Consider the following 15498-nt stretch of genomic DNA (forward strand, 5'->3'; position numbering starts at 1 on the left):
TAAATGTATACATCCAGGAACAAAGAGTATAGACCAAATTTACAGGATGAGGGATTGCATCCTGGTAAACGGTGACTCTGAAAAAGATCTGGGAGTCATGGTGGATAATCATCTGAATATGAGCTCCTAGTGTGATGCTCTCGCCAAAAGATCTTGGGATGCATCAACATGGGAATCTCAAATAGGAGCAGAGAGGCTAATTTTACCTCTATATTTAACACTGGTGTAAGGGCTGTTGACATACTGTGTCTAGTTTTAGTTGATACATTGTAGAGGGTTCAGAGAAGAGCCATGAGAATGACCTCACTGAACATTGAGTGGTGGGAACCATGTCCAACTTGTAGGAAAAGGGTGTGGCCTTCTTAAGGTCTAGAGAGCCAAAGTGACTTGCTGCAGCAGCTTCATACCCAGTCAGCATGGGGAAGCTGAGCCATCCCCTCCTAGGTGAGCAGAAGAGAAGAGGGGCTATTCCTGCTGCAGAAAAATTCCACTTTCCCTCCCATGGAAGTAGATACATGCCAAGTTTTGTCATGATCTGCTGTGGGCATTATGCTAGTTGCTTCTTTCTCTGGGGGCTGGGAAGGAAATACTCCTTCCTCCTTCCTCACAGTGGGTTGGAGGTTTAGCTCAGACAGACATGGAACAGGGGTGAGGTCATAGGTGTCGACTTCCCCTCTTTTCCGTGGGTGCTCGACCTCTGCCCCGACCCCAGCCCTGCTCCATTCCACTCCTTCCATGAGGCCCCGCCCCTTCCCTGCCCCCATTCCAAGTCCTTCCCCAAAGTCCCAGCCCCAACTCAGCCCCTCCCTGCCCCTATTCCAACTCCTTCCCCAAATCCCTGCCCTGGCCTCCCCTTCTCTCCTGAGCACACCACATTCCCATTCTGCCCTCCCCCCCGAGCATGCAAACAACTGTTTGGGGGCGGCCGGGCGGGAAACGCTGGGAGGTAGCTGGAGGAGTGGGGATGCTGTGCATTCAGGGGGAGGAAGAGGTGGGGCGGGGGGGGAGGGGAACTTGGCTGCGGGTGTGTGCAGAGCACCCACTAATTTTTCCCTGTGGGTGCTCCAGCCCTGGAGTACCCACCGAGTAGGCGCCTATAGGTGAGGCTATGATGTTGCTACTAATTACATATGCTTGGGGTGGATGTCCAGTGCTGGTACTCCATAGTGAAGGGATATGGTGATGAGATAAAATAGATTAATAAAGGATTTAAAGGAGGTATTCTTTAAAAGAGCGGAAATGGAGGGTTCAGGCTCCTGTGACTGGTATGGCATGAAGCAGCCCCCACTCCAGGTCTATGTAAATGATTATGGAATTATGTGTTCTGTATACTTTTATCTGCCAGGTACTTCCAGATATTTAGGAATAAAGTTGCATCCAGTGTCTCCTGTCCTTCCTCCAGCATAGCCGGACAATGAAAGTATTAGAAACCATGCCTTATAGTGATAGACTCAAAGAACTCAGTCTATGTAACTTATTAAAGAGAAGGTAAAAGGGTGACTTTATTATAAATATCTACCTGGGGAACAAATATTTACTAATGAGCTCTTCAATGTAGCAGAAGTACAACATTATTCAATGGCTGGAAGTTGAAGCTAGACTAATTCAGACTGAACTAAGGCGTGTATTTTTAACAGTGAAACTAACTATCCATTGGAAGACTGTAGCAAAACTCATGGAGGAATATCCATCACTGACAATTTTTAAATCAAATTTTTTTTTTCTAAAAGATATGTTCTAGGAATCATTTGGGGGAAATTCTATTGTCCGTGTTTATACAGGAGGTCAGATCACAGTGATCCCTTTGATCCTTGGAATCCATGATCACAAAATGTGATTTATTTTTTTTAAATCAGTCTTGCTGGTTGTGACGGTATTTTTTGCATCCTTCTGCATCTTCTGTCTTGCAAAGGTTCCCATTGTATCTATTTTAACTGAAATGCATCCTAATGTGGTACTCTTAACCACTGTCATTTTAAAATAGTATTTAAATATTACAGATGCTCAAATCATACTAGTAAAATCAGCTAGCTGCAAATTGATCTTGCAATTATAAATAACATGCATGGAACTCGATAGCTCAAATTACGACCCTAATTACAGAGTAACTGCTAAATAAATTGCATATAATTTAGAGATGTGCCAAAGAGTTCAGTACAAATTTTGATGCCTCTAATCATGGAGGGCCCAGTTCACCAGAGGGTAAAATGGCAACATTAATGATAAAACTGATAATTATCTAAGAAAAGGCCTAGAACACAAATCTAAAATTTTGTACATATGTAGCATAAAGATTACTTTTATTTTTCAAACTGAATTTTATCCTACTAATTGTCTTTAAAATCTTTCTAAAATGATCTTTCTTCTGGGGGATGCTGCTAATACATTTATTTAATTCTTTCATTGTTGTTACACATTCCAGATAATTACATTATTTATGTGGACAAAATTATGTAAGCCAAATTGATGGGTATGGAGAAAAGCAATGTTATTTAAATCAAGGCTATCAACCAACTCTTCACTTTAAACATTTTCCTTTCCCAAGCCTCCAACCCAAAGTTTTCACCAATAGTTAATCAAGAAATGTGAAATAACCTCATGGGGAGAGATGCTTTAAAAGATGAGTTTTTGAAATGATATGAGTAGTGGTATGGGACCTTCTAAGAGAGAGACTAGTTAACACTCATAACTCAAAGTAGCAATTAAATATTTAAAAAATGTATAAGATAGAGAAATGGGTAGGTGGATTGCAATGAGTACTAATTGGCAATTAGGAAATGCAGACAACTGATAAGGGAAACTAAATGTATCCATGAAAACCTCTGGCCAGTAGGATTAAGGGCAAAATCAAAAGGAATTATTTCAATAGATCATGAACTAACCAAATCCTAGCAATGGTATAATAATATAAGATAAGGATTGTAAAACTGTCATTCAAGATGCAGAAAAGGCAGAGGTATTCAATAAATAGTTCTGTTCTAAATTTGGAAAGAAGCAGGATGATGTTCTCATATCTTACAGCAATAAAGAAATATTTTCTATTTCATTGGTAACTAAGGCGATGTTAAACAGCAACAATTAAACATTTTTATATTGGTAACAATGGATAATGTGCACTTCAGAGTATTAGCAATTGGTTGAAGAGCTCTCTGAACTACTAATGTTGATTTTTAACAAATCCTGGAACATTGGGGAAGTTCCAGAGAACAGGCAAAAAGCTAATGTTTTGATAATCCAATTTACTCTTTTAAAATATTATCTAGCAAACTATCTATTGGTTAGCTTTGTGACGTCAATCCTGGGCAAAATGATAGAAAGATGGGTATAGGATCAAATCTGTAAGGAATTAAAATATAGTAGCATAATTAATCTGAATCAACATAGACTTATAGAAAATCAGTCCTTGCAAGCAAACTTGATATGATTTTTTTACTGAGATTACATGTTTGATAAAGGTCTTGACATAATATACTTAGACTTCTGTAAGTCTTACACTTATTCCCACATGACATGCTGATTAATAAAAATAGTGCTATGCAAAATCAGCGTAGCCCAAATTAAATTGATTAAAATCCAGTTAAATGATAGATCTCAAGAAGTAATTGTAAATGGTCAATCATCATCCAATGGGTTGCTTCTAATGGGGTCCCAGAGGGAAATGTTCTTGGTCCAATGTTTATCAATGACCTGGAAAAAAAGGTATAAAATTGCTGTAATGTTTGTAGATGACAAAAAATTTAGAATGATAAATAATGATGGGGACAGGTCGGTGATATAGACCAACCTGGATCACATAATAAATTATGCTTATTTGTACAACATACATTTTAATACAGCCAAATGTAAGGTCACATGTCTAGGAACAATGAATGTAGGTCACACAAGATGGATGACAGTATCCTGGTATGCAGTGACAGTTGAAAGGATTTAGGGATAATAGTATATATTACTACTATAGAGTTCATTGTAGAGTATACTACTGTATTACTGCTATTACTGCTACTGACAATGGAATATGAGCTCCCCGCATGATGTTCTATCTAAGAGGGCAATCATGATACTGGTATGTATAAGCAGGAGAATATAAAATAGGAATAGTGAATGAGTGAGACCATTAGTGGAATACTGTATCCAGCTGTGATGTTCATTCTTCAAAAAAAAAATTGAAAATCTGAGCAGGTTACAGAAAAGAGCTACAAGAATTATTTAAGGTCTGGAAAACATGCCCTTATAGTGTGAGACTGAGGAAGCTCAATCTAACAAGAGAAAGTTAAGAGGTCAGTTGAGCATAGTCTGCTAGTGCCTGTATGGAGAAGAGGTTCCTGATAGTAAATGACTCTTTAACCTAGCATCAAAAGGCATAACAAGATCCAGTAATTGGAAGGTGAAGGTGTACAAATTCAGAGTAGAAGTAGGGCACACATTTTTAACAGCAAGGGTACTTAACCATTGGAACAACTTACCTAAGGATGTGGTAGATGTTCCGTCACTTGGCATCTTTAAATCAAGACTGGATGTCTTTCTTAAAGACATATTATCCCTCAAATAGTAGTTATAGGACGGATGCAGAATTTGCAGGGTGAGATTCTACAATGAAAGAGATCACATAGTATGATCTTAATGGTGCCTTCTGGCCTTAAAATCTAAGAATAACAATGGTTATTTAAGGCAAGTAAATACAAATATTTTAATAATTATTGTTTACTATCTGATTCTGTTTTCCCAGGGTTTTTTTTTACAACAATGTAATCCCCTTGGTTTCAGCAGATTTACTGTTGCTTTACACCAGTGTAAATGGCATCTAGTGTTGGGCCATATTCATTCACTTGAGGATCATTTTCAAAAGTCAAGGTGCCCAAGTTAGTACTGCCCTGTCAGGGGAGGAAGAGGAGAGAATAAATGAAGTAAAAATCAGCCACGATCACACTACTTGTCAAATATAATAATCCATAATTCACTGTAGAGTATACTACAAAATCAGGCACAAATTCCTAATGATTCCATAGAAAAACAGAACTTGCTAAAAGCCATCAAGTCTGTGCTGGCTTCTTTAAATCATTATTATTTAATAAAATTATCTGGAAACATATAATTAACTCTCTTTGTTCAGTGTTTATTTTTGTATCATCTCCTTTGAAACTGGAACTAAAGGCACTTTGATATTTAGATTGAAAGTTGTCTAGTTTCATGGTAGTCTCTGTAAATGCCTCTATAATCTCAAAAGAAATGATATTTTGTAATTTCTGACTGTAAATCCAATCAGAAAGCTGTGTGTGTCTTTCACAGTCATATAAGTGGACTGTTTTTTTCCCCTTTTCCAGTGTTAGAATCACAATATTGTCACAAAATGCTTGCTAGTCAGAACCATTATTTTACAGTACATTAGTACCAATAGGCCAGGCCTTTGAATGACCAAGACGTAGAGAATAATTTTTCATGTGACATCTTCTCCACAAGCTATCTGTACTGTATGGTGACAACAAACATGCATTTAGATAGTTGTGTGACACTAGGACATTGGTTTTAGTTATTCTAGCTATTTTCTTTTATAGCTATCAAAATTGTGGATCTATTATATACAAGTATATAAAGGATATGGGGCTTGAATTTTTTGCATTAGATTATGGCCTTTTCATATGAATAGCTTAATGATGTGCTACTACAGTAAAAGCTTTGTTACCTATTATGCTGGGGGTGTGTGGGGTGCCAGTAAGTCAAAAATTCTGGTTCCCTAAAAGAGAGTTTGGTTGTGGGAGGGGACTCAGGGAAAGGGGTTTGGGGTGCCAAAATAGGTGTGCTCATCTCGGGTGGCTTCCCACAAGCAGCAACATGTTCCTGCTTCTCCTAGGCAGAGGCATGGCTGAGTGCACTGGCCCCACCCTGCTTCAAGCGCTGGCTCCGTAGCTCCCATTGGCCAGGAACTGCAGGCAGTGAGAGTTGTGGAGGCACCAGCTGTGGGCGGAGGCAGCGCACAGAGCCGCCTTGCCGCCCCTTCGCCTAGGAGCAGCAGGGACATGTTGCTGCTTCGGGGAGCCACAGGGAGCCAGGTCAGGAGCCTCGCAAACCATGCAAACCAAAACCGGCCCCACACAAACCAAACTATAAACTGGACTTTCAATGAAGATCAGAAATATTGGTGTATAGATCTTTCTGGTTGGTAAAGTGCTGGATAATACAGCTTTTACTGTGATAACATAATTAAATTATTTCACATGATACTCAGAATTTTAAAGACTTCATTCTTACAGTTAATGGAAAGGATGCTACTGTTCTGTCCGCATTATTTTGAGCTCTCGAGAGTGATTCCATTCTTCCTTTCTCACCTGGAACAGCTTAACTGACTAATATACAATTATATAATTCAATCTGAGAGAGGGAATTTTTTAGCAATCTTCTGTTGATTGTTACCCCTCTTGTGACTTCTTATATCTGTTCTCTCTATTGACACATTTGACACTTTTTAGCCCAAATTCACCTCTGGCATAAAAAGGTGAAACTCTACTTAATGAAGTTGATTAAACTAGGACTGAATTTGATTTTTACTCAAATCTCTTTCCCAGAATCCAATCCATTTATGATAATCATTATCCATTTGCACCTAGGGGTCTTTTCAGAATCTGCTTCTGTAGTTTAGCTCCAAAAAGACTATATTTCCTGTGTCAGAGGAGAGGGTTCCCCCCGCCTCCAGACTGAAAAACATCTGTACATCTATTCAATTTTATTTCTGATAAGTGGCCACCATCTTCTGTGTTCTATTATGCCCACCATTTACTATTCCATCTTTGCTTCTCAGGGCAAGTTTGTATGTCTGATGCCATTGTTGACTGACATTACCTATGCCTCATTAATTAAGTAGAGGGTGCTGATTATTCTAAGACATATCCACTCTTGCCTCATAAAACATTCCTTGATGCTGGAGGGATGGTTAATTACTATTCAGTCTCCAATATCCATTTTATTGGAATAGGTGAAAGACTGTGGTACTGAACCCAACAATATCAGTGACACTGGACTTCAATTGGACTTCATTAGGAATTGAAACTGCATAAGTGAGGATCATAAGAATGACCATCTACTGACAATAAAGCAGGATTAGATGGCCATTTTGGTCAGGTTTTGACATGACATGACTGATATATAATTTGATTGGGCAACAATGGAAAGTTGCAGATGTGTCCTCCAGTATTATAGATCATACTTATGTAACCCACACACCTCCTGGTTGTGGTATTCTATCCCCTCTAGTGGCACCAAGACCACTTAGAGATTAATTAGTCTTCTCTACATCATTAGCTAAGGGGACCATGGCTTTTAACTCAGGCAGTAGAGGCTCATGCATTTAGCTCCAAATCTCAGGTTTGATCCCGTCCGACGATGATCAGGATCTATTGGTGTTACACTTAGAAAATGGAACTTAGTGATAAAATGGGTGAAGGTGTTCTCCTTCATGCATTATGCCTTTCTTTTATGTTGCACATATTTATAGGAGACCTTTTGGTGAGAAAATTTCCAAATAAGTGATAGAATATCATCAGTACATGGATGACAAAAGCTGTAAATCTTTTGCTGGCAAGCTCAGATTCTGCAGTGATGGAATATGCAAATTATATTGGAGCTACCTCCTCCTTAACTCTAGGGGAAAAAAATAAAACTTTATGCTGTGTAGACAGTTTTCAATAATTCTCTTTCCTTTGAATTTCTGCTTATTGGGGGAGTCTATTTACGGGTAGGCCATATTCTCAGCAGTTGTAAAACCAGCATTGCCACATTGACTTCAGCTGAGGTTTTCCAGTTAGACTAGCTAAAGATCTGGCCCAGTGAGACAAGTTAAGAATCTTGGCATCATTTTCAACCATACTCATTCCATGAACATGGTTTGAAGAGCCATTTAGAGTGGTGCATCTTGCTTAGGCTGTACCCTTATTTATCACATGAAGACCTCATAACTTCAACACATTACCACATGACCAAAGGGTTTGATAAGACTAATTCCCTCATAGTCCTAGCTCTTGACTAGTTTTTCAATAACATTCAGCTCTTTTAGAAAACAGCAGTATATTTGCTCATTGATTTGACCAATCATAGTCATGTTATGCTTACCTGCAGTCTTTACAGTACACCAGCTGCTTATAAAGTGGTGGATAATTTTTACGTTAGGTTTTTTTTTTTTTAATCATAACAGTGTAGGTTCCCCTGGCTATGTATGAGACCTTCTTCTATAGCATCACCTTTATGGATAATTGCTTTAACACACCATTTAACAAGATACCATTAAAACAGAAATTGATATGCCAATGCTCTTTTTCTTAAGGTAGAAGTCACATGATACATTTTAAGACCATCATGATTTCCAGAATGAAAAAGCAGATTTCATATATAATGGCCATTTGAACCACACCTTTCTTTTGTGAGGTGAAAAAAGGTTTTCAACATTATTATTTTTGTAATAAAAAGCAAAATATACAAAGAAACCAAGTTTTTAGTTTAAATGTCAACTGTGAATTTCAAAAGATGATGCAACAGACTGCTGGGCAGAACAGGCTTAGTTTGGGCAAAACAGAAAAGTCCTAGGAGACTTTGATATGTATAGTCAAAAGAGATCAGAAGGTCCTATTATGCATCTCTAATAATTCACTTGTTTTGATTGTTTTTTATTGTATTATTAAAAGACTGAATCCTGAAGGCCTTATAAACTATTCTCGGTCTGTTCAGGGAACTCCCATTGACATAAAGAGTGTTACATGGCCCAAAAGAAGGACCCAAAACACTGACAATGGTGAGTTGTGTTTCTTCTGCAGTGAATTTTTTTCTCACTCCCTAGTTATAAGAGCTCATCTATCACATTAAAAACAGTTGTGAGCCATTCTGCTCCAGTTCCTCTCTGCAAACAATCGGTAACAGAAAGCAAACATTTAACATAGTTACATTTAACATAGTGACATCAGAATCACATAATGTCATTCTGGTAACAGTACAGCCACATTAAGGCATAAGGGGGGAGCCATTTAGACTGTGCCTGTATGTGGACTCTCTGTATTTTTGTTCCAGGCATTGTGAGGTAAGCAGCTGCAAAACATATTGGATAAAAAGTGGGTGGACATGCTAGCTACAGTACCAGATTACAGTATGATACAATAGCAGATTACTACTCATGGCAGGAATGGGGGGAGGAAGGCAAGTGACTTACCTGAGCTGCTGAAATGTAACTGAGTCAGAGATAATTGCATCACACTAAAGCTATCAAAATTTTGCCATTAGAAAATGCTAATTCATCAAAACTGAAATTTGTCAATTTTGACAACACTTAATTTAGAGAAATTATAGGGAGGAAGCATTTTGATAAGGTTCTGTTTTGAAAGGAATGTTTTGATTTTTTTTTTTAAATCACTTTTCATTTTGAAACTTTGTTATAAAAATATTTAAATTAAAGAGTCAGAATCAGAATGCAACATTTCTATTTTATCAAAACAAAATATTCCAATCAACCCATTTTTTCCCAGAATTTTGTCTCAAAGGAACAATTTGCATTTTTTGTTTTCATTATATTTCAGAGCAGAAAAATAATTGAACTCACAGAATGTCCTGCAAAATGGAAAATCCAGTTCCTGCCCAGCTCCACATCACACGACAATCAAAATAGGATAGATTACATTTGCTTGAACAAGACTATTGATTAGTAGGAGTTAAAAGTGCTCAGAACTTGCAGCAACTCTTGTTAAGGACATTAATGGGAGCTCACTTGGACCTTAAAGGAGATCAGAATTGTCCAAATTTCATAGAATCATAGGATTAGAAGGGACCACATTTATATTTATATGTTTGCTCTTGTTTTGTGTGAGGCAAACCCAGGAGACAAAAAGTAAGAGCAAAGGTGGGGACTGTGGGTAAAATACCTAAAAACCTACACACTAATTGATTCCCTCCAGAAACAATTTAAAAGTCTTGAAAAGAAGACCGGGAGCATCATGAACAAATGAATATTTATACTTGACTTATGGAAGCCAATAAATAATACTTTAAAGTGTTTTTTTCTCCATTGACTTTAATTAAGTTCACCTTAGGTTTACAAGCCTGACATAGATAGATTGTGTGGGGTTTTTTTTCCTTTTAAAAAAAGAGAATTTTCCTGTCAGGTTGGTTTTCTCCAGCTTCTCACAGCTGTAAGTCTGTACATGCTCCACATTTTGTTTTCTGTCTTTATCTCTTATGCCGGCAGCAATTGCATTTTTCATTAGAATATTGGACTTCACAGGCCATAACCTTATTAAATGCCCTTTGTCCCATTCTCCCCTGGATATCCACTACTATTTGTATTCTTGCATAGCTGGCTCCGATGCCCAATACAATTTATTAAAGGGAAAAAGGAGAAAAAACAAAACAAAAAAAGCTAGAACAGAACCTCAGAGACAATTTCACACATCTGTTCCTGCGGGTGATCTTTCATTCTTTTTCATTTATAATTAATGAAAAATAATGGTGCTGACACAAGTTAATTACTATGAAAAATTACAGTTTATGCTATTCATTATAATAATGGAAAATTACTTGAGATTTTTAAACACTGTTCCTAAGCAATTAGAAGTGTTCATAAGGAATTCACCTGTGAAATATTTTTGTCTGAGTTTGCATTTTGTGAAGTGAAGGGAACATCCGATGTTTTTCATTAGCAGCAGAGGTAACACAGCAAAAAATATTAATCACAAAGTCCTATATCTGAGTGGGGGAAATAGAGAACAACCTGAGCATATGTTGTAATATCAGAGGTCAAAAAAATATACAATGATATTCATTATAGTTAAACTTTTCTTAGCAGATTTAAAAGAGTATTTTATTAAACCTGTACCACGTGGGAACAATTTAGTGTAACTAATTGGAAATACTGTCTTGTCTTAGTTTACCAAAATATTAAATTACTGATTTTAAAATTGGAATAATATTCCACTAATTAGCACATGTAAATTAAGACGATGCTTCTTCTATAATTTGCTTTTATTATGAACACATAAATTACAAAAGAAAATACGATATTCCTCAGGTAATTAAGGATAACTTATGGCTGAAACATACTAATGATTTCTAATATGTGCAGGCAAATGAGCTCACTGGAAAACGCTCCATTGATATATTTAGATTTAGTCTTCAACAGCCTCAAAAATTGAAAAGGGTTTGTTCTATTCCTCACCTTGGCTTTTAACATGGTGAATTAACAGCAAATAATATGCATGTTTTCCCCCATATCATTTGTATTGTGTATATTTTATTCAATGCCTATTTCTGCACATTAACACCAAAATTAGCTAAAGAAATGATGTTCAGTTCGTTTATCTTTTATCTTAATGATCATTTTAAGCAGATGTAATCCTACTTTCTTATTCAGCAATCCACTGCTACGTTAGCCCTATATAACTCATATCGGTGTTAGTGGCAGGATGATCCCAAATCGCAAACTGTGAAATAACACTGTTATGCACATCTGATCATTAAAATCAAGCCAGGATGTTGGAACTCATTTTTTGCAGCAGAACAGAAATCATAGAAAGTGTTAAAATACAGAGCATACTAATACAAAGCACTCTCAATCCCTGACAAAATTTCCAATCAATCTATGACAATATATGTACAAAAATGATGAATCTGTCTTTGGATATGTTGTGAATAAACACTAGGAAATAAAATGACTTCCCTAAAATTTTCACTGTTAGCTGCTGGCTTGAGTAATTTACTCTGGCATGTATGTAACACAGGACAAAAACCCATACACAGAGGTGAGAGCAAACTCACCTTGTGGAAAACTACTGGGCAGAAAAATGTTCACTTTTATGTATTTGATTACTATTTTAAAAATAGAAAATATGATATGAAAAGGCAGCCCTCTTCCTAAAACATCTAACATCTAGTCTAACATCTGTAGTATGCAAAGTCATGGAAAAAATCTTAAAAGAGAGAGTGGTTCCGGAGCATGAGGCCGATGGCAACTGGGATAGATTACAGCATGGATTTACGAAAGGTAGATCGTGCCAAACCAACTTGATCTCCTTCTTTGAGAGAGTAACAGATTTTTTAGACAAGGGAAATGCGGTGGATCTCATATATCTGGATTTCAGTAAGGCGTTTGATACGGTACCGCATGAAGAATTACTGGTTAAATTGGAAAAGATGGGGATCGAAGTGAAAATCCAGAGGTGGATAAGGAGCTGGTTAAAGGGGAGACTGCAGAGGGTAGTATTGAAGGGGGAACTGTCCGGTTGGAGGGGGGTTACCAGTGGAGTTCCTCAAGGCTCGGTTTTGGGTCCGATTTTATTCAATCTATTTATTGCTGACCTGGGAACCAAGAGTAGGAGTGGGCTGATAAAGTTTGCGGATGACACCAAGTTGGGGGGTATTGTCAATTCGGAAGAGGATCGGGATATTCTCCAGGGAGATTTAGATGACCTTGTAAACTGGAGTATTAGTAACAGGATGAAATTCAATAGTGAGAAGTGTAAGGTTATGCATTTAGGGATGTCTAACAAGAACTTTAGTTATAAGCTGGGGCGCACCAGTTGGAAGTAACGGAGGAGGAGAAGGACCGATGAGTCGTGGTTGATCTCAAGATGACTATGAGTAGGAAATGTGATGTGTGCGTTAAAAAAGCTAATGCGGTCTTGGGTTGCATTAGGCGAGGTATTTCTAGTAGGGATAAGGAGGTGCTAGTCCCGTTATATAAGGCGCTGGTGAGACCTCATTTGGAGTATTGTGTGCAGTTTTGGTCTCCCATGTTTAAGAAGGATGAATTCAAACTAGAACAGGTACAAAGAAGGGCCACTAGAATGATCCGAGGAATGGAAGGCCTTTCGTATGAAAGGAGACTTGAGGAGCTCGGTTTGTTTTCCTTAACCAAAAGAAGGATGAGAGGAGATATGATTACACTCTTTAAATATATCAGAGGGATAAATACCAGGGAAGGAGAAGAATTATTTCAGCTCAGTGCTAATGTGGACACGAGGACGAACGGATATAAACTGTCAGTCAGGAAATTCAGGCTTGAAATTAGACGAAGGTTTCTAACCATCAGGGGAGTGCAATACTGGAACAGTCTACCGAGGGAAACAGTGGGGGCGAAGGACCTCCATGACTTTAAGATTAAGCTAGATAAGTTTATGGAGGGGATGGTATGATAGGAAACGGGCTTAGTCAATAGGTCAGTTATGTGCCTGGTATGATATAACCTTTTCCAGAGGGTTTGGCTGGAGAGTCTTGCCCGCATGCTCGGGGTTCAGCTGACCGCCATATTTGGGGTCGGGAAGGAATTTTCCTCCAGGGAAGATTGGCAATGGCCCTGGAGGTTTTTCGCCTTCCTCCGAAGCATGGGGCAGGGTTCACTTGCTAAGGAGTGGGTGGATCGGCTTATGTGGCCTGCATCTTGCAGGAGGTCAGACTAGATGATCATAATGGTCCCTTCTGATCTTGAATTCTATGATTCTATGATTCTATGAAACTATTTTCCATGGTCCAAAAGCTGAGGTTTAGGTGAACCTTGCAAAAATGAGATTCAAGAAGAACCAAGAAGACTGTTAGCAAGGGAACCCACATATAGGAGATTTACCAGTACTCTTTGGAGCATCCTTGCTATTCTAATACTAAAATTTCATAAGCAAACATCCACAAACTATGGTTTATACTTCTCTGATGCAGACAAAGGCCACCTAGGGACTAGGCCAAAAACATTAAACTCATTTCTATTTCAAAGTTAATCAAGACTTGACCTGAGATCTTAAAAGTTGGAAGTCTATTGCCTTGTCATTAAACAATTGGTCTCCTTCTCTCCTCGCTCACATGCACTGTGAAAGTATAATAAAAGTAGAGAGAGCCAGTTCCAAGAAAAGCAATATAAACACTTACATGAACTTTTTTACAGGGCTCAAAAATAGGAATATATTTGTTCTTTTGTACTGGCTATAAAACCAGGCATGAAAACAAATAAAAACCCAGTTCATACTGAAAAGTGAGCTTTCTGGAGTTGTAGTACATTTACAATGAAGATGCATATAGGCAAAGTACTGGTCTCCCAGACCACCAGAACATTGGAAAAATAATTCTAATCTAGCAGCAGTCTTTACTTGAACCAAGAATTATGGTAATCAAATGTGGTAGATCATCACCTCCACAAGCACAGTGTCTTTTGAATTAATTTTCTTGATTTACTGTAAGCCTTTGATGTCTACAGAGCTCAGGCCTTTCAGCAAGGCCTAGGGGAAAGAGGTTTACAGCTTTTTAAAATGTTTCCTTGTGAAATGTAATGTCACCCCCTCACCCCCTCCCCCGGGTTTGCTCCTGAAACCTTTCTCTTTTGTTTTATCACTCTCATATAGAACATGTGAATTAAATATGTAAATCTTGGCAGCTCTCAGACTCGCTTTCTCTCTTGAGCCAAAACAGCAAACGCTATTGAATTTGCAAAGCACAAGCTTTTTCTTTTTTTAGCAAGTCTCATTCAAATATTTGGAAGCAATTCCGTGTAGCTCTAGCTCTGCTATTTGTTTTTTTTTTCTCTCCAAACATTGATCTCTGCTGCATGCAAGTTTTAAGCACGTATATTTGTGAGGTTGGTTAGTTTGAAAGTTAATTGTACAAATTTGAATAATTAATTCATATTCTCAATGGACTGAGCCAGATCTTCTGCTGGTGTAAATGGGCATAGTACGAGTACAATCAATAGAGCTACATCAGTTCACTCCACCAAAGGACCTAGCCCATTATTGTTATTAGAACAGACTACACTACAGATTGTGAAATCCTAACATGAGTAAGGATTTCAAAGATCTGACATTTTAAAGTGTTTCCAGTAATTATTTCTAGTATATTGCTGCTTTAACCAATTTGAACAAGAAATTAATTTAAATGAATTTGAAATACTCTGTAGCCCAAAATATCAAGGCTCATTTTACGAGCAGTATTAGTGTGAGGCATTAGACCCTCCAAACTCAGTAAATATAGAAAGTACAGGTATGTAGCAGATGTAGGTGAAGTTCAGAATTTCTGTCTTGCTAGAAACCTGAACGTTTCAAATGAAAAAAAAATCCTAAAATAAATTTCCAAATGAAAATTTCTACATTTTTCTAAGACTAACAAACAAAAAAATCATGTTGGGAAAATTTGTATAATGACATACACAAAAATCAGTTTTGTCAAAATGGTATTTAGCAATAGAAAACTGTTTTGATAAAAAATGTCTAACCAGTTCTAGTATTTAACCCATTTATTTCACCTTTTATTACTTTACAATTAGACCTTGTTGGAGAAAAGATTGTGAAACATCTTCATAGTGACCCATATTGTCCACTTATATTTTAAATAAATATCTGCATTGTTTTCCATCATACATTCTAATTAAAACTCAATAGCAAAATATGGCTTAGCATTTGCAGTTACAAATCCAGAGTACATCCTTAACCAATAGGTTTAAAGGCCCACTTTATCAGCAGTATGGTATAAGGCGATGTATTTGAAGTGCACACA

The 15498-nt window shown here is 37.5% G+C and overlaps 1 long non-coding RNA gene across 1 annotated transcript; it reads right to left on the reverse strand.

Annotated features, from left to right (window-relative positions):
* Positions 1–3463: 3463 nt before the first annotated feature.
* On the reverse strand, positions 3464–10694 carry LOC120408692. Its single transcript, XR_005600887.1, has 4 exons — positions 10601–10694; positions 4706–4871; positions 4464–4587; positions 3464–3687 (listed from the first exon to the last, which is right to left on the reverse strand). It is a non-coding gene; the product is annotated as an uncharacterized LOC120408692 (long non-coding RNA).
* Positions 10695–15498: the final 4804 nt, after the last annotated feature.

Source organism: Mauremys reevesii, linkage group 6 (assembly GCF_016161935.1).
Source record: "Mauremys reevesii isolate NIE-2019 linkage group 6, ASM1616193v1, whole genome shotgun sequence".
NCBI lineage: Eukaryota > Metazoa > Chordata > Testudines > Geoemydidae > Mauremys > Mauremys reevesii.